Source organism: Rhinoderma darwinii, chromosome 7 (genome assembly GCF_050947455.1).
Source record: "Rhinoderma darwinii isolate aRhiDar2 chromosome 7, aRhiDar2.hap1, whole genome shotgun sequence".
In the NCBI taxonomy this organism is placed as follows: Eukaryota; Metazoa; Chordata; class Amphibia; order Anura; family Rhinodermatidae; genus Rhinoderma; species Rhinoderma darwinii.
The window spans coordinates 68,101,199-68,120,062 of record NC_134693.1 but is presented as its reverse complement, the minus strand read 5'-3'; the positions used below and the strand labels follow the sequence as shown (position 1 = coordinate 68,120,062).

At 44.0% G+C, this 18,864-nt stretch overlaps 1 long non-coding RNA gene and 1 other non-coding gene across 2 annotated transcripts; both read right to left on the bottom strand.

Moving 5' to 3' along the window:
* Nucleotides 1-2,067: 2,067 nt before the first annotated feature.
* Nucleotides 2,068-13,550, bottom strand: LOC142657219 (uncharacterized). Its single transcript, XR_012849845.1, has 4 exons — nucleotides 13,476-13,550; nucleotides 10,513-11,049; nucleotides 9,336-9,399; nucleotides 2,068-2,177 (listed from the first exon to the last, which is right to left on the bottom strand). It is a non-coding gene; the product is annotated as an uncharacterized LOC142657219 (long non-coding RNA).
* LOC142658287 (small nucleolar RNA SNORA11) lies at nucleotides 11,397-11,526 on the bottom strand. Its single transcript, XR_012850114.1, has one exon. It is a non-coding gene; the product is annotated as a small nucleolar RNA SNORA11 (small nucleolar RNA).
* Nucleotides 13,551-18,864: the final 5,314 nt, after the last annotated feature.

The following is an 18,864-nucleotide window of genomic DNA, read 5'->3' as shown; positions in this document are numbered from 1 at the left end:
TCACTATCCATCTATCCTTATACTTTTATCACTATATAGATATCCTTATACTTTATCACTATCCATCTATCCTTATACTTTATCACTATCCATCTATCCTTATACTTTTTCACTATCCATCTATCCTTCTACTTTGTCACTATCCATCTATCCTTACACTTTATCACTATCCTTATACTTTATCACTATACAGTGACACATCTATCACTATACAGTGATACATCTATCACTATATAGATATCCTTATACTTTATCACTATCCATCTATCCTTATACTTTATCACTATCCATCTATCCTTATACTTTATCATTATACAGTGATACATGTATCACTATATAGATATCCTTAAACTTTATCACTATCCTTATACTTTATCACTATTCATCTATCCTTATACTTTATCACTATCCTTATACTTTATCACTATCCTTTTACTTTATCACTAAGCAAATATCCTTATACTTTATCACTATCCTTATACTTTATCACTATCCATCTATCCTTATACTTTATCACTATACAGTGATACATCTATCACTATATAGATATCCTTATATTTATCACTATGCTTATGCCTTATCACTATACATCTATCCTTATACTTTATCACTATCCATCTATCCTTATACTTTATCACTATCCATCTATCCTTATACTTTATCACTAAGCATATATCCTTATACTTTATCACTATATAGATATCCTTATACTTTATCACTATCCATCTATCCTTATACTTTATCACTATCCTTATACTTTATCACTATCCATCTATGCTTATACTTTATCACTATACAGCTATTACTTTACATACACACACATATATATATATATGTATAAGGCCCCATGCACACTGCCGTGCCCATTAACACGGCCTGCAATTGCGGGCACGGCCGGCCGCCCGCCGAGGACAGCCAAACGCATTTGCGGGTTGTGCTCCCATATAAAGTATAAGGGAATGGCCTGTATAAAGCAAAAGTACAGACATGTCCTATCTTTTGCGGTACACTTCTACGGCCTGGACACCTTCCCGCAAATATACGGGGAGGTGTCCGTGGTCAACAGAAGTGAATGGGTTCGTAATTGCGGACCGCGATTATGGTCCGCAGTTATGGACAATTTTTACAGTCGTGTGCATGGGGTCTTAGGCCATGTTCACACAGCATATAATCTGCAATAGTTCGGAGCTGAAAACATGCGTATTACGCTCCAAAATACACTTTAAAAACTCCTGTCAACAACTTCCTATTGATTTTAATGAGGAATACCCTATGTAGTTCATATAAGGCGTATTTTTACATTGCTGAAATAAAAAATACCCTTGTAAAAATATGCTTCGTAAAAAAGAAGTGACATGTCATGTATTTCAATGGAGCCGCTCATACAGCCATTGTTTTACCGGACCATGTGAAGGACCCGTGAAATATAGGACATGTCCTATTTTTGTCAGTTTTCACGGATCCCTCAATAGACTCAAGTCTATGACGAATCTATGAAAACGGGTCCTGCACGGGTGCGACTAAGACGTGATGAACAGACGTTTTCATGTCTCAGTTTGCACTCGTTCGTGTGAATCACGCATAATACATATAGTAATGTCTCTTCATCCTAAGGCTGGGTTCACACACACTATTTACGGACGTAATTCGGGCGTTTTAACCCCGAATTACGTCCGAAAATGCAGCTCAAAAGCGTCGGCAAACATCTGCCCATTCATTTGAATGGGTCTTACGATGTTCTGTGCCGACGGTCATTTTTTTTACGCGCCGCTGTCAAAAGGCGGCGCGTAAAAAAGACGCCCGCGTCAAAGAAGTACCTGTCACTTCTTCAGACATAAATGGAGCCGTTTTCCATGGACTCCATGGAAAAACAGCTCCAATTACGTCCGTAATGGACGCAGCGAAAGACGCCTGCACATGCCATTACGGCTGAAATTACGGTGCTGTCTTATCCTGAAAACAGCACCGTAATTTCAGCCGTAACGGACACTGCCGTGTGAACATACCCTAAGGGAGGCGGGCAGTTATCAGGACTGACTGTTTCACAACCCATTCTCTTACCTTTGAGACGAACTCCAGGATTTTAATTTTGGAGGTTTCTTTAAAAGCTCTTGGGCCCCACCGGAATTCATACTCTGGGGGATCAGTGTGAGTGATTTGTATTATATTCTAGGAATCTAAAAAGATGGAAATCAGCATAACTTATTTTGTACAAGACTCATTTATGCTTCATGAAAGAACGAGTATTAATCAAGGTGCACACAATACTCCAGTACCTTTCCATTTAAATGACCATACGCGGCACATTTCTAACCACGGTTAGGAAGGGAATACAGCAAAGCTTATAGTTATTAGGGTATGCAATGATGCTCTATTTTCTAGATCTGTCTGGTGAAAGAGTTTGTTTGTAGATGACCATACACAGCTGGATGTCTGACCACCACTGACTAACTGTGTTCAGTCACATTGCATGTCCTTACACTGAGCTGACATGCATTCTTACCGCAAATAGTGCAGCGTTTAACAATAATTTAATGTCCACTGCGTGTTTTGCAGGTTCAACTGCTGTTGACCCTCAATAAAAGCAGACATGATCATTTTAATAAACGCACCGTTTCGTCGCAGGAGCCAACGTCAGCTGTGTGTTCGTCCACTGAGTTTGTCTTTACTCTTCACAAGACATGAAAAAAACTCCCCAGGAGGCGCATGCGCGAAGCTCCACGAACAGGACGCACCTGATGTGAGCTCCGCTCCGGCAGCATTGAACAAGCCGTATTAGCGCTGTTTTACACAGCTCCTTCGCAGCCAAAAAAGTCCGGTAATGTGCAGTATGACCCGGACCAACAAATCAAAGCCTCGGGGACCGGCGACTCCAGCTCCTTCACAAACTATACCGGAGATCTTCCGAACCACGAGGCAATCCATCATGGCCGACCCTGTTGCAGCTCAGGTCAGTGAGAGTTCGTCAACGGCAGAAACATCCTTGCCGCCCTCACCTTCAGCGACCGCTACCCACACTGACACTGATGAGTTATTTAGGAATATTGCAGCATTGTTCCGCACGGAACTAACACAGGCGGTGGCCGAATTTTCCCGCCAAATACATGAAGTGGGACAACGAGTCTCTGACATAGAGACCCGGGCCGATGACATGGTGGATGCCCTGGAGACGGACCGCAGAGATATCGATACACATGCAGCACAGTTGGAGGCACTGGAATTGAAATGAGAAGATCTTGAGAATAGGTCCCGGAGAGGAAATCTGCGTGTCAGAGGCCTACCGGAAACTGTTACAGATCTGGAACCCACTCTCACCACGTTGTTTCGTACCCTCGTAGCTCAAGCTGCCACTGATTTATTTCGGATGGATAGGGTTCACAGAGCCCTGACGCGACCACGCAACCAGGATTTGCCACGTGATGTGATACTGAAATTTCATTATCCAGAGGCGAGAGATCGGGGATGCCACCCTCAGTCCACTTGTATGCGGATTTGGCACCTTCTACACTCCAACGTCGAAGAGAAATGCGGGACATTACTCAAGCTTTACAGACGGCCCAGGTCCGTTACCGATGGGGATTCCCCTTTTCGCTTAATTTTCAGGTCAACAACAGAACCTATGTGGTTAAATCGCCGGCAGAGGGTCGAGATGCCTTGCAGTGTGCTGGACTTCCATTGGTCCCTGTCTCAGCCCTTCCGCCCAGACCTCAACGGCCGACTAGGACCTGGACACCCGGGCCGAGAACCTCAAACTCCACCGCTAGGCTGCCCGATCCCCAGGGAATAGGAGGACACAATGTATAAGGATCCTCGCCTGATATCCAGATGAGTATCATGCCCTATGGGGAACCACATTATTTCTATATACCTCACCTCATCTAGGCCATCATTGCTATTTCTTGTACCAAGGAACTTTTTGGCTAGATCCTATCATCAGGCTTAGTGCTGTTGGCCACCATGCTGGCCTCCTTTTTTGTGAGAATTGCTGTAGCAGAGATGTGCACCCCTAGAGGTGCTACCTGTCTGCGGAATACTCCACAGAATAGTTGGACACTTGTCCATTGTTTTTTGTTTAACCTGTTTATTTCGCTCTCTATGCTATATACGAGCCTATATGCTAAAAGTACCAGTCACCTACTTCCGTTACACTGTATGCCTAGTAATTTTCTGCTTTGTGTACCTGCCGAGAGTATGCCACCTCCTCCCTCGTATTATGTGTAGAGTACTAAGTCATAATGTGAGGGGATTCAATTCACCGCAAAAAAGGAGAAAAGCTTTTCTCTCTTATGTTAAAGAGGCTCTGTCACCAGATTTTGCAACCCCTATCTGCTATTGCAGCAGATAGGCGCTGCAATGTAGATTACAGTAACGTTTTTATTTTTAAAAAACGAGCATTTTTGGCCAAGTTATGACCATTTTTGTAGTTATGCAAATGAGGCTTGCAAAAGTCCAAGTGGGTGTGTTTAAAAGTAAAAGTCCAAGTGGGCGTGTATTATGTGCGTACATCGGGGCGTTTTTAATACTTTTACTAGCTGGGCGCTCTGAAGAGAAGTATCATCCACTTCTCTTCAGAACGCCCAGCTTCTGACAGTGCAGATCTGTGACGTCACTCACAGGTCCTGCATCGTGTCGGCCACATCGGCACCAGAGGCTACAGTTGATTCTGCAGCAGCATCGGCTTTTGCAGGTAAGTCGATGTAGCTACTTACCTGCAAACGCTGATGCTGCTGCAGAATCAACTGTAGCCTCTGGTGCCGATGTGGCCGACACGATGCAGGACCTGTGAGTGACGTCACAGATCTGCACTGTCAGAAGCTGGGCGTTCTGAAGAGAAGTGGATGATACTTCTCTTCAGAGCGCCCAGCTAGTAAAAGTATTAAAAACGCCCCGATGTACGCACATAATACACGCCCACTTGGACTTTTACTTTTAAACACACACACTTGGACTTTTGCAAGCCTCATTTGCATAACTACAAAAATGGTCATAACTTGGCCAAAAATGCTCGTTTTTTAAAAATAAAAACGTTACTGTAATCTACATTGCAGCGCCTATCTGCTGCAATAGCAGATAGGGGTTGCAAAATCTGGTGACAGAGCCTCTTTAAGCATAACCCCGATGTTATTTGTTTGCAGGAATCCCATTTCACACCTACATCTCATCCTAAATTCTTCCATCCCCGGTACACTACATTTTACTCTGCTAGATTTCCCTCTAAGTCACGCGGAGTGATCACCTTAATTAAGAATAATCTTCCTATCCAGGTCACTGAGTCTATAGTAGACCCCCAGGGCAGATTTGTGATCATCCTGGGTGTATTATATGATAAAGTCCTATGTATAGTGAATTCTTACGCTCCAAATGAAGACCCGCTTCAGTTTTTTGACGGGTTACATGATACCTTACTCTCTCTACAATACCAACACTTAATATGGAGTGGGGATTTTAATTTTGTGATGAACACTACACTAGACCGTTCCTCGCCCGCTCCCTCTAGACGCACGCGTACTCAGGCAGTTTTGATCAATAAGATTCTGGGCTCGCTTTCTATTGCAGACACTTGGAGAGAATATAATGGGGCGCAACGGGGTTATACATACTTCTCTCCGGCGCATCGTTTATACACCCGGATCGACATGATCCTGGCCTCAACTAACTCCCTCCCCTCATTGGCCTACTCTAGACATATCCTGTCGGCCTGGTCGGATCATGATATAGTTCTAGCTGAATTTGACTTTTACAAACGAGGCGTCATGCCCTTCTCCTGGAGGCTCAATGAGTCACTCTTATCTAACCCTACTGTTCAGCACCAGATTCAGACTGAACTCTCTCAGTACTTTATGGACAACTCCACTCCTGATGTTAACTCACATACTGTGTGGCTTGCCCATAAAGCATTTATAAGGGGCAGGATAATAGCAATGGCATCTTGTTGTAAAAAAGAAAGGTCTCAGGCTCAAAATGCTCTTGAAGCTAAACTGGCCCGACTGGTGGCGGCCAATCAACGAAGTCCTTCCTTGAATCTCATTCATGCTATTAAAGACGCTAAGTTCCAGATTGATATGTTACTGACCAATAAGACAGAAAAAGCCCTTAGATGGACTCAATCAAAATATTATAAATGGGCCAATAAACCAGATAAACTTATGGCCCAACAGCTTAAGGCTCGGCAGCGAATCAATCAGGTGTTTCGTATCCAATCACGCCCGGGACAGACCACCTCTAACCCGGACCGTATTCATGAGGTCTTTACCAAGTTCTACCAAACTTTATATGCCAACCCTTCCCCCACCCCGTCTGAGGCTGCGGTGAGGGATTTCTTGGCTTCTGTCAACATCCCTCAACTTTCCGAAAAGGATATTGAATGTTTGAATGCCGAGATTTCGAGCGATGAGGTAGAGGACACTATTAAAGAGTTGAAATTGGGGAAGGCCCCGGGACCCGATGGATTCACGGCCTTATACTACAAAAAATTCTCTCAGCAGCTAGTCCCGCATATAGTTACCTTTTGTACAGATCTGATGAAAGGTCGGCCCATGCCTACTGAATTCCTCTCCGCCATGATTACAGTTATTCCCACACCTAACAAGGACCCCTTGATGGCAGGTAATTACAGACCGATATCGTTACTTAACCTAGATACTAAAATATTCGCTTCTATTCTAGCCAAACGGTTGAACAGGTTTATGTCCCAATTAATTCATAGAGATCAAGTAGGATTTATTCCAGGACGGGAAGCACCGGATAATGTTAGGAAAATCCTCAATACTATACATTCAGCCAACGTTACTAAATCCAAGATGGTCCTTTTAGCATTAGACATAGAAAAGGCTTTTGATAGCCTTTCCTGGGAATACCTATTTAAAGTATTAGAAAGGGTGGGGATTGGGGGCTCCTTTCTTCGGGCTGTCAAGACAATATACCACAACCCTGAGGCACACCTTAAACTACCAACTACCACACTTCATCCTATACACATACGGAGAGGTACTAGACAGGGCTGTCCCCTCTCGCCAGCTTTATTTGCACTCGCTATGGAACCGTTAGCAGAACTCATTCGATGTAATCCAAACATTACGGGACCGAGGGTTGGTAAAGGGGAACAAAAGATAAGTCTCTTTGCTGATGATCTCATCCTCACGCTCACTAATCCGTTGACTTCCCTCCCGAATCTGATGGCGGCTCTCGGCTCCTTCTCCGCAGTCTCGTGATTACATGTGAATCAATCTAAATCGGAGGCCCTGTATTGTAACGTTCCACCTTCCCTGCAAAAACTGATAGAAATAAATTTTGGCTTCCACACCCAAACACACTACCTCCCCTACTTGGGCATAGCTTTAACCCCCTCCCTTGATACAATGTATAAATACAATTACCCACCGATATTTAAGACCATTAGGGCTGATATGGCGAAGTGGACTAAACTACCGATCTCTTGGGTGGGTAGAATTAATACGATCAAAATGGTGACCCTCCCCAGATTACTTTATTTATTTAGAACTCTTCCTATCCCCCTCCAGAAAGGTGATCTGCAACTCCTCCAGAAAGACATTTTTAAATTTATTTGGAACAATAAACGCCCCAGAATATCGACACGTGTCATGATGTATCATAAAAGAGTGGGGGGGGCTTTCGGTTCCCAATATACTACACTACTACAAGGCGGCTAGGGTGGCTCAACTGTTACTAACGCATCTTCCGCCAGATAGGGCACCGGTGTGGGTCTCATTGGAGGCGGCTCAAATTACACCTTATTCATGGGGCGCATTGCTGTGGATGGTATCTCCCCTACCGACTACGTTAAAGAATATCTCCCTTCTATCATATCACTCCCTCATTCTATGGCGATCAGTTAGATTCCGACATGGGCTGCATTCCCGATGCTCCCCGCTGCTTTCTATGATTGGAAATCCGGGGTTTCCCTCGGGTCTTCAGAGCTCAAGCTATCGTTGGTGGTATTCTAATAGCTTAACAAAAATCCATGACTTCAATAGGGCTGATCATCTGATTTCATATGCGCAATTCAATGAGGCCCATACCCCCCCTGCCCCTGAACATTATTGGGCTATCCAGATGTTTGCTTTTTTGCGCAAACTACTCCCTGCCCAAACTAAAATGACATACACCCTTTTGGAAAGAATATTAATCTTTTCGCCCTCTCGGCAGGGTTTGTTATCTATGGTATATAGTATTCTTAATACCCCACACCCTGATACCAAGTTACCGTATATGTTGAAGTGGGAGGAAGACATGGGGGCTGCGCCTCACCTGCACAGTGGAGACAATGCTGTGACACTATTAGTAAGGGTAGCTGGCAGGTATCATTGGTTGAGACGTCCACGAAATTGTTACATAGAGCATACTACGTCCCGGCAAAGCTTCACGCCATATACCCAACGGTTTCGGCCGAGTGTTTTAGAGGATGTCCCTTAGATGGCACTATGTACCATACATGGTGGTCGTGCCCACGAGTCTCAATTTTTAGGTCAGGTATCTGTACTTTAATCTCTAATATCTGCCAGTTTACCGTTCCAAAACGGCTTCCTACATGTCTACTGGGAGCCATTCCTCCCAGAATGCCGAACTCTAAATTTAAGCTTGCCCAGTTCATATTCTTAGCGGCTCGAATCTATATAGCGTCCAAGTGGCGTACAGCTGAGCTTGATATCTCTATGGTTATTAATAGAGTCAATCGTATAGCTATATTTGAAAAACTTGAGGCTGTGAGAACTGATTCACTCCACCTCTATCGTACGGTGTGGGACCCATGGTTCTCCTCCCCTCATTCACCCGACTTTCAGTATACTATTACCCTGTAATTTGTGATCCAATACTGTGACACTAGGCTCGCTCTACAGTCATATGACTAATATGTACAATTTTATGGCTCAGTTGGCTGGTTTATATTTTTCCCTCCCTATGTCCCTCCAAATCCCTTACTTCCCTGTAAATGTCTCCCTGTTTAAAACAAGCACTTATTACTGTTTCCTCCTGCGCGAGGATTGATTAAATGTAATTGTATATCACATTTCTGTACCGATATACCAATAAATACCTTTTGAAACTAAAAAAACTCCCCACCCAACTCCCCAGAATTAGCCCCACACAAAAATGCAGCGAAAATGGATTTAAAAAAAAAAGAACTTGCCTACAAGAAATGTTTGGAGGGATTCTGCCAAAATGGGTATTACCAAGTACTGGCTGATGAACTTCTCCATCTTTTGAACATGCCAAATTTTATTTCTCAAATTTTCTATCCCATTATTTTTATTACTTAATGTAATATAATTATTTTTTAACCCATCGTGTACAAACTGAAAGAGGAGTAGACATACCTGAACGCTTAATAGGCAACTTCTTCTGGTCCCTGATCAGCAGGTACTGAACCAGCTCCCCAATCTACAAGAACAGAATACATTTTAGTATCTTTGGGCAACCACTTAGGCGAAATTCACACGAATGGGTGCGTTCTGCGCGCGTAAAAAATTCAGCGTTTTGCGCGCGTTGCAGTTCTGCGTGTCATCAGTGAATGGTGGTGGCTGTGTGATTTTCACGCATATGCCATCCTTATGACACTCGGTTTCGATGCTTAGAAAGGCAATGAGTGTGGTGGTTTTTTTCTTCCGTGTGCTGTGCGCGATTTTCACGCACCCATTGACTTCAATGGGTGCGTGATGCGCGACAAAGACTCAAGTATAGGACATGTCGTGAGTTTTACGCAGCGGACACACCATGCGTGAAAATCTTGGACTGTCTGAATGGCCCCATTGACTTACATAGGTCCGTGCGACGTGCGTGATTTTCACGCGCGTGTCAAGGACGTTAAATCCGCTTGTGTAAGTAAGGCCTTATATATACACATTACGCCTTATTTACACAAAAGTGTTTCACGTTCGTGATACGTGCGTGAAAATCACACACTTTGCACGGACCTATGTAACTCAATTGGGCCGTTCAGACAGTCTGTGATTTTCATGCCACGTGTCCGCTGCGTAAAACTCACGACATGTCCTATACTTGAGCGTGTTTTGCGCATCACGCATTCATTGAAGTCAATAGGTGCGTGAAAATCACGCGCAGTACACGGCGCATTTTCGTGTGCTGCGCGTGATTCACGCAATTGTAGATCAATAAATGAAGGGAAAAATAAAACCACCTCCTTCATTTCTTTTTCTAAACATCAAAACCGCGTGTCATAAGGTTGCCATATGCGCGAAAATCACGCAGCCACGCACCAAACACTTATGACACACGGAACTGAAACGCGCAAAACACCGCAGCGTTTTTTGCGTGCGCAAAACACACACATTCGTGTGAATTTCGCCTTATAGTGAAAATTTACTCCTAGAAAACGGCATACATTATAGTGGAAATCTGATCCTGGTGTAGATTTCACGCTGTGGGGACTCGAATGGTATAGGCCCATGCCGGGCACGTTCCTTGCCTCCCCAATCAGGCAACCCTCCCTCCGGACAATTAAATAAATTTATAAAATAAATAGTATCTGCTCACCTCACCGCTCTCTTCTTCCCTCCGGGTCCTCCTAAGGAATGATGTGGCTCATACATCGTACTGGAGCTGGGCATCGTCAGGTCGTTGTATGTGGCACAACACTGATGACGTTGTGTGCTACGTCGCCTATAAGGCCCTGAAGCTGCTCGGTGTCAGGATCTTGAATGAGCTGCAGAATGCAGAGCTGACCTGATTGTGGGGTGGGGAATAGATGGCGCACGGCCGCGGTCAGTGCACCACAATTATAGGTGCGCTCGTGGCCAGCGTGACGATGCAACATATTTATTTTGTGGCGGGTGCCTCTTAATAAATGTGTTGCCTCTTACTCTAGCAGAGTAGATAGCTAAGGCTGGTGTATGAAACGCCAGTCTTAGTAAAGCTGCCCCTATGACTTCAGTAGCTGCGGCCTCTGAGAACACATATACAGGACACATGTACCTCAGGTTCGCTTGCTCTGGAGAACGCTTCTCTAAATTCCTCTGTGCCTGAGTTAGTTTATGTGTTTGAATGAATGTAATATCTTCTTCCATATCCACCCTACATGAAATGTAAAAAGAAAGTTATTGAGGTTGCATAACGCTCACTTGCATTACATTCCACAAGAAACTAGGACACAACTATTAGGCCTCATTCACACAGCCATATTATGGCTCCATAGAAACACTAATATGACTTCTATGGGACCCTGTTCCATGCAGCAATGTATCTAGGGGAGAAAAACTCTGAAATACGGAGCCGCACATTGCACCATTTTTAAGGACCCGCAAGGACTGCATGCGTCACCCATAGCAGTGCCACGTGCATGGGGCATTATAGTTGTAAAGTCAGGGACAACCTGTAATACTGGAACACAAGATGCATGTAGACATATAAAACGAAGCAGAACATGTACTGCAGTCTATACCAAGGAGGACACGATCTTCAGGTCTCACTGTGGTAGCCGCAGTGGTTTGGTTTGTGGTGTGGTATAAACAGCCAAGGAAGTCTTACCAAAGGCTGCTCTGAGCACACCAAACAATGGCATTTCTACAGCTGATAGATACTAAAGCTGCCAACACACAGATGGAAAATCCAATCTCTGATGCCACTTATCTGCCAGGAAGACATCAGAGGACAGGCAGGTTGTGCCTATACCCAGTAAATTGTGAGCGGCTCCTTCTAAAATTGGTGGGTTCCACAGACAGCGATGAAATGCCTAAGGCCAGCTATAGTAAAACAAATGAGTTTCGGTATATATCACAAAAGCATTCAGTAGCCTCTAAATCGTACCTGAAGGAGTGACGTGTCCTTAGAAACACTGGGCCGACCCCTCCTTTTCTATGCCATGGTTGTTGGCACTTTAATAACACAAGTACCACTTTAAGGGTATGTTCACACGCTGAGCCAAAAACGTCTGAAAATACGGAGCTGTTTTCAAGGGAAAACAGCACCTGATTTTCAGACGTTTTTTGAGCAACTCGCGTTTTTCGCTGCGTTTTTCGCGCCGTTTTCGCGGCGTTTTTTCGGCCGTTTTTGGAGCTGTTTTCAATAGAGTCTATGCGAAAACGGCTCCAAAAACGTCCCAAGAAGTGTCCTGCACTTCTTTTGACGAGGCTGTAATTTTACGCGTCGTCTTTTGACAGCTGTCAAGCGACGACGCGTAAATTACAGGTCGTCGGCAAACCCATTCAAATGAATGGGCAGATGTTTGCCGACGTATTGGAGCCGTATTTTCAGGCGTAAATCGAGGCATAATACGCCTCGTTTACGCCTGAAAATAGGTTGTGTGAACCCAGCCTAAAGCAAATTAACATCAGCACATCTCTTCAAAATGTAAAGAAAAAAAACAAATAAAATAAAACAATCACCAATATTTTTTCCCCGGGTGACACCGATATGGGGTTGTTATCCAGCTTTCCGCATCACATCTACCAGTGACACTGCTTATCTGGCCTAATGTGACACTCCGAGGTCTAGTAATCCTGACTAATAATCCATACGTGGGCTGTGGTGGCCATATTTGTAGTAATCCACTCAGAAATCAGGGAATGTCGCAAAGTTATCAAATCCGCATTACGCCAATTGTGTTGTGGATATGCCGCAGATTTCCACAGTGAATTTCAACCTTTGGAATGCAAAGGGTGAAATCCGCAACAACATCCGCATGTAACGCAAGAAGTGGATTCGGACACCTGGCCTTACCTAAAATAACAACTTGACAGAAGCAGACGGCACAGGGTCATAAATCTTATATATATATTGTGTTGGGTGGACAAAAGGAAATTAACATAGTTAAATAGGTTATTGCTTTTTTGTTTTATTTCACTCTCTGCCCCTAATAAAAAAAATAAAAAAAATACACTTCCCGAATAACTCCTTTAATTACTGGTGCAAGGGAAAGTGGAGCAGTTGCTCATAGCAACCAATCAGCTTCCAGTTAATTTTCTCAGCTTGATTGGATGCTATGGGCTAAAAGAGCCACTAGCACAAGTCTTGATAAATCTCCCCCAATCAGTGCAGATTATAAAACATGCCAGCCAATCAAAACAAACCTATTTGGACCACTGCTTAGCAGACATGTAAAAAAATGTCACTGGAATTTCCCTTTTAATCCAAATCTTAACAGATTTCAAGTAAATAAATATTCTGATTCAAAACGGGTCAGAGACATAAAATGACAGTTCAAGTGACAGCCAACTCCTCCACTAACAAGTCAGGAGATAAGCGGCAACATGTACGGCTGACAGCTGCTTATCTCAAGGGAAGCACAAGATCAGACAAGAAAATAAACAAACAAACAAACCGGTCCCCACAGACATGAGATCGTGGAGGGACTCCACTGAAATCAGCAAGGAACAAAAGCTATCGGTTGCCCATAGCAACCAAAGACATTGACAACCTTACGGGCTTTGAAAGCTGTAAAGTGTGGGCACAAACATTCATTATAAACCTGATACCACCGCTAGGGGACGCCATCACGTTACCTGCTCCTGTCCGGCGCAACCACAGAACTAAACGGGGTCCCCGGCACCATGACAACCAAGCGCCGCCGCTTCCTCAGGACGTAATAGAACACGTGACGATGGTTCCAGGAGGGAAAAAGAAGGCAGCTGATTGGTACGTAATAGAACACGTGACGATGGTTCCAGGAGGGAAAAAGAGGGCAGCTGATTGGTTGTTGGCGTCGCGTTCGTTCAATTTCGATCGAAGTAGAAAGTTTGCAATGAAAATGTCCATTAAATGTATAGGAGTGATAGATATATCAGTAATAAAGATTTCTGAACATCTATATACAGTGTAGCCGCTCGGATTCTATAAATCACTGGTCAAGCTATAACTGCTCTGGAACTACAATACCCTGGTAGCTGGAAGTTGTCGTTTTAGCCACATGGCTTTTAGTAGCCAAAATGTGTAGATTATGGTGTAATAAGTATTAAATAGCAGATCCATGTAAAATCAAATAATTCCAAGTAAATGTATGTTTTCCCTATAAATAGATATCACTGAAAATTACTTTTTAGGTCCAGACCACAATATGGTAGTAGTGTGAACAGATAACTAATGCATACTTGCCAACTGTACCGAATTTGCCGGGACTGTCCCAAATTTACAGAGACAGTCCCTGTAAATTATTTTCCTTTGTTTTGTCCCGCCAACTGCTACATTCAATTGTATCTGCGTCCTCAAAACGCAGATACACTTGAATACTATGGCAGCGCAGGAAACTATCCGCTTCCTGCTCTGCCATTCACTCCTCCTGGAGCAAAAGCCACGGCCAAAGCATTGCCGACACCCTGGGTGGGGATTCCGCTGCAGAAAATGCCACTGACGTCACTTCCCTTATATGGACAGTGAAGTCAGGGCTCTCTCGATGTACCGAATTCCTGGCCAGGGCGTCAGCAACGCTTTGGCCGGGGTTTCCGGCGTTCCCGGAGTAGCCCCATAACTTCACTGTCCATATAAGGGCAGTGACGTCAGGAGCTCCTCCTGCAGCGGAATCCACAGCCAGAGTATTGCCAACGCCTGGCATGGTATTGTACTTGTAGAGGCGAGCCTTAATGGCTCAGGGAGGGGGGTGGGCACTATATCCGTACATCCATATGTACAGGGAGACTATGTGGCACTATCTACAGGGCGAGTATGTGGCACTATCTACAGGGAGATGTGTGGTACTAGCTACAGGGGGGCTGTGTGTGGCATCATCTACAGGGGGTCTGTGTGGTATAATCTACAGGGGGTCTGTGTGGCATCATCTACAAGGGGTGTGTGGCATCATGTACAGGGAGTGTGTGGCATCATCTACAGAGGGTCTGCGCGGCATCATCTACAGGGGGTGTGTGTGGCATCATCTACAGGGGGTCTGTGTGGCATCGTCTACAGGGGGTCTGTGTGGCATCTTCTACAGGGGGGTATGGCACTATCTACAGAGGGCATTGTGGTATCATCTACAGAGGGCACTGTGGCACTATCTACAGGGGGGCCATGTGGAACTATCTACAGGGGGCACTGTGGCATCATCTACTGCAGGGGTAGGCAACCTTTTTTGTATGGCGTGCCAATGAAATAAAAAAATCAATGAAGTTCAGTGTGACCCTTGTCCCTGAATTTCTTTGCAAAGATGAACCCTCTGTGGTGCTAACAAGGCTACTAAACACCAGCTGGGGCGGAGCACATAGATAAGACTGTGGCTACTGAACACCAGCTAGGGGGGTGCACATAAGAGAGACCGTGGCTACTGAACACCAGCTAGACTAAACTGCACACAGAAGAGACCGCGGCTACTGAATACCAGCTTGAAGGTGCGGCACACAGGAGACTGAGTACTGAACACCAGCATGGGGGCACATTGGCGAGAGCGTTGCTACTGAACACCAGCTTGGCAGGGGGGAACATAGGAGAGACCCCAGGGCCGCACCATCAATGAGGCGAGATGAGCATCTCGCCTCACGCGGCGGCCTGCTGCCTCTCTGAGGGGGCGGCGGGGCCACTGAAACAAGCCGCCGCCAACCCCTCCTGCACTAATTGTACCTGCGTCTATAGAACGCAGGTACAATTACATCCATAAGCGCTGAATGGCCGGGCACGTTCGACCAATCAGCGCCTTACAGTGACATTGATTGGCAGGGCAGAATGACTTACCCCGCCATTCAGTGTCTTTCGACGACGCGCTCCGCTTCCGTTGTTGAAAGGCACTGATTGGCTGTGCAAGTCATTCTGCCCTGCCAATCAGCGCCTTTCAACGACGCTAGCGGCACGATGACGTCATCATGCTGCTACCGTTATTGAAAGACGATGATTGGCGGGGCAAGACATTCTGCCCTGCCAATCACCGCCTTTCAACGTTGCAAGTGGCGCGATGTCATCGTGTCACTTGCGTTGTTCAGCCCCAGCAGACCTGCTCAGAGGAGAGCAGGCCTGAATTGACACAGGACGGAGTGGGAACGGTATCAAGGTGAGTATGTAAAGTTGTTTTTTTTCTTAAAAAAGTATGCGTCACATTATCTACAGGAGTGGAGGGGAGGGTTATATGTTGGGCACAATCTATAGGGGAGGGCTATATGTAGGGAACTATATGCAGGGGTGGGCTATATGTAGGGAACTATATACAGGGGGCTATGTGAGGCACTATATACAGGGGGGCTATATGTGAGGCACTATAAACAGGGGGGCTATATGTGAGACACTATATACAGGGGGCTATATGTGGGGCACTATATACAGGAGGGGATATATGTAGGGCACTATATACAGGGGACTATATGTAGGGCACTGTCTACAGGGGGTCTACATGTGGGACACTATACACAGGGGGGCTATTTGTGGGGCACTATCTACAGGGGATCTATGTAGGGCACTATCTACAGGGGGATCTATGGGGCACTATCTACAGCGAGCACTGTGTGTGTGGGACACTGAGTATGGTGCTATTATAATTAGATGTGCAGTGTATGACACTATTATTTTATATTTAGGGCGTAGTGTGTGGCATCATGAGAATTTTATCTTTGTTTATAGGTGCAGAAATGTTTGAAAAATGAGAAGCTAAAAACATCTGAGTGGCAAACTGCTGAAATGGGCTGTGGCCGGGAGAAGTCCTCATAGAGGTCTGGACCGGATGGAGAAGAAAAGAGAAAAAGAACAACTAATCTAATCTAACTTGATATAAATTAAATAAATAATTAAATAATAAATTGGTGTTGTATTTGTGTACTGAGCTTGGTTCTGATGCTGTAAATAAGTACGAAGCTTGGTTCTGGTGTTGTATATATGTACTAAGCTTGTTTCTGGTGCTGTATTTTTGTATTGAGCTTGGTTCTGGTGTTGTATTATGTACTGAGCTTTGTTCTGGTGCTGTATTAATGTACTGAGCTTGGTTCTGGTGTTGTATTATGTACTGAGCTTGGTTCTGGGTCTGTATTTATGTATTGAACTTGGTTCTGGTACTTTATATATGTACTGAGGTTTGTTCTGGGGCTGTATATATGTACTGAGCTTTTTTCTGGTGTTGTATATATGTACTGAGCTTTGTTCTGGTGTTGTATATATGTACTGAGCTCAGTTCTGGTGTTGCATATATGTACTGAGCTTGGTTCTCGTGTTGTATTTATGTACTGAGCTTGGATTTGATGCTGTATATATGTACTGAGCTTGGTTCTGGAGCCGTATATGTCAGAGCTTGTTTCTGGAGCTGTAATTATATAGAATATATTTATAATAACAAAATTGCAGGGCAGATGGAATTGTTTTCAATTTATTGTATATTTAATGGGAACCTGTCAGGTAATTTTAACCCCTTGAACCGCCACCATGCGGTAATACATGACCTGACAATATTTCCAAACATTCCCCTGTATTTTTTTTTTCAGATGCAGAAAAATATATAAAATCAACTTTTAAAATGACGCACGCTATAGGCTAATTACTCATTAAAGGGTCATGGGGCAGTGCCACTATCCTGTAGAGTCACATAGTCCTGCCTCCAAACCCACCGTTCCATGCTTGATTGACATCCCCCTGGCTGTTATATATCACCTTTTACTACTGTGTGTGGCAATATCTACAGGGAGCAGTGTGTGCCAATATCTACAGGGAGCTGTGTGTGGCAATATCTACTGGGGGCAGTGTGGAGCACCATTTACAAGAGGCACTGAGTGCGGCACTTTCTACGCTAGTTTTTACGCTGCCATTAGTGGTCACCATTATATCACTGATCTGTATACCATTATCAATGATCTGTATTTGTAAATAGCAGGAAACACAAAGCTCATGTGTTCACTGATAACCTGAGTATTATTAGTGTCAAATTTGAATTAATAAATAAATATGGCAAATTGTAAAATAGTAAAAAAAAAATAAAAAAAAATGGGGAGATAAAATTATGGAAAATTGTAAAACAGTAAATAAAATGAAACAAAAAAATAAATAAAAAAAGACAAAAAATTAGAAAGCCCCTCCCACACAAAAAAGTGCACACCTCCCAGCAACCGTATTAGACATCCTGCATTTAGGCATCAATGCGTTAACATTACACAGGATTTACGTTACCTTGTTTGTGCTTCCTCGGCCCTATCATTCTTGTGCATAGTTAAAGTTAGAAAGGACAGATACATGTAAAACTAAAATGGAGTCTTTGTTCTCGTGCTATAGTGATTTCATACATGACACAATGTACACATGACATGGGATTTTGTGGTAAATTCTATTCTTTGAACAAATTACCATAAAAAAGAATGTGAAAAAAATAGAAAAACTTATTTTTCTGCTTCAAATTATTTTTCCCCAAATAAGACCTTTAAAATTAAAAGATATCAGATTAAATTTGAAATAATAATAAAGCCCTATGTTTCCTACAGAATAAGAACCCAAAAAATATAGGGATAGACTAAGGCCCCATGCACATGACCGTACAGTATTGACGGTCAGTGAATACTGCACGGATGCGCCACGGAGTATCATCCGCATTTGCGGACCGTCCTCACAGTAATAAGTATAGGTCCGTTAATGCAAAAAATTGGATATGTCCTATTTTTTGTGGCTCATTTCTACGGCTCGGACACACACCCGTATATATACGGGAAGGTGTCCGTGGCCGATATAAATTAACGTGTCAGTATTTCTATTGTGGATAAAATCTACGGTTGTGCGCATGGGGCCTTAGAAGAAAAAAAAATTACCTTCAGAATGCCGCATTTGAAAAGGTGGAATTTGACTCTGGGTATCAAAGCCCAAAACACCCCTGGTCATGAAGGGGTTAATATATTTGCTAAAATTGGCAATTTTGTTTACGATGTATTGGTATAGCCACCCAGGGCCGATTCTAGCTTTTCTGCTGCCTGAGGCGATAATTTAAATGGCGCCCCCCACATTTTGATT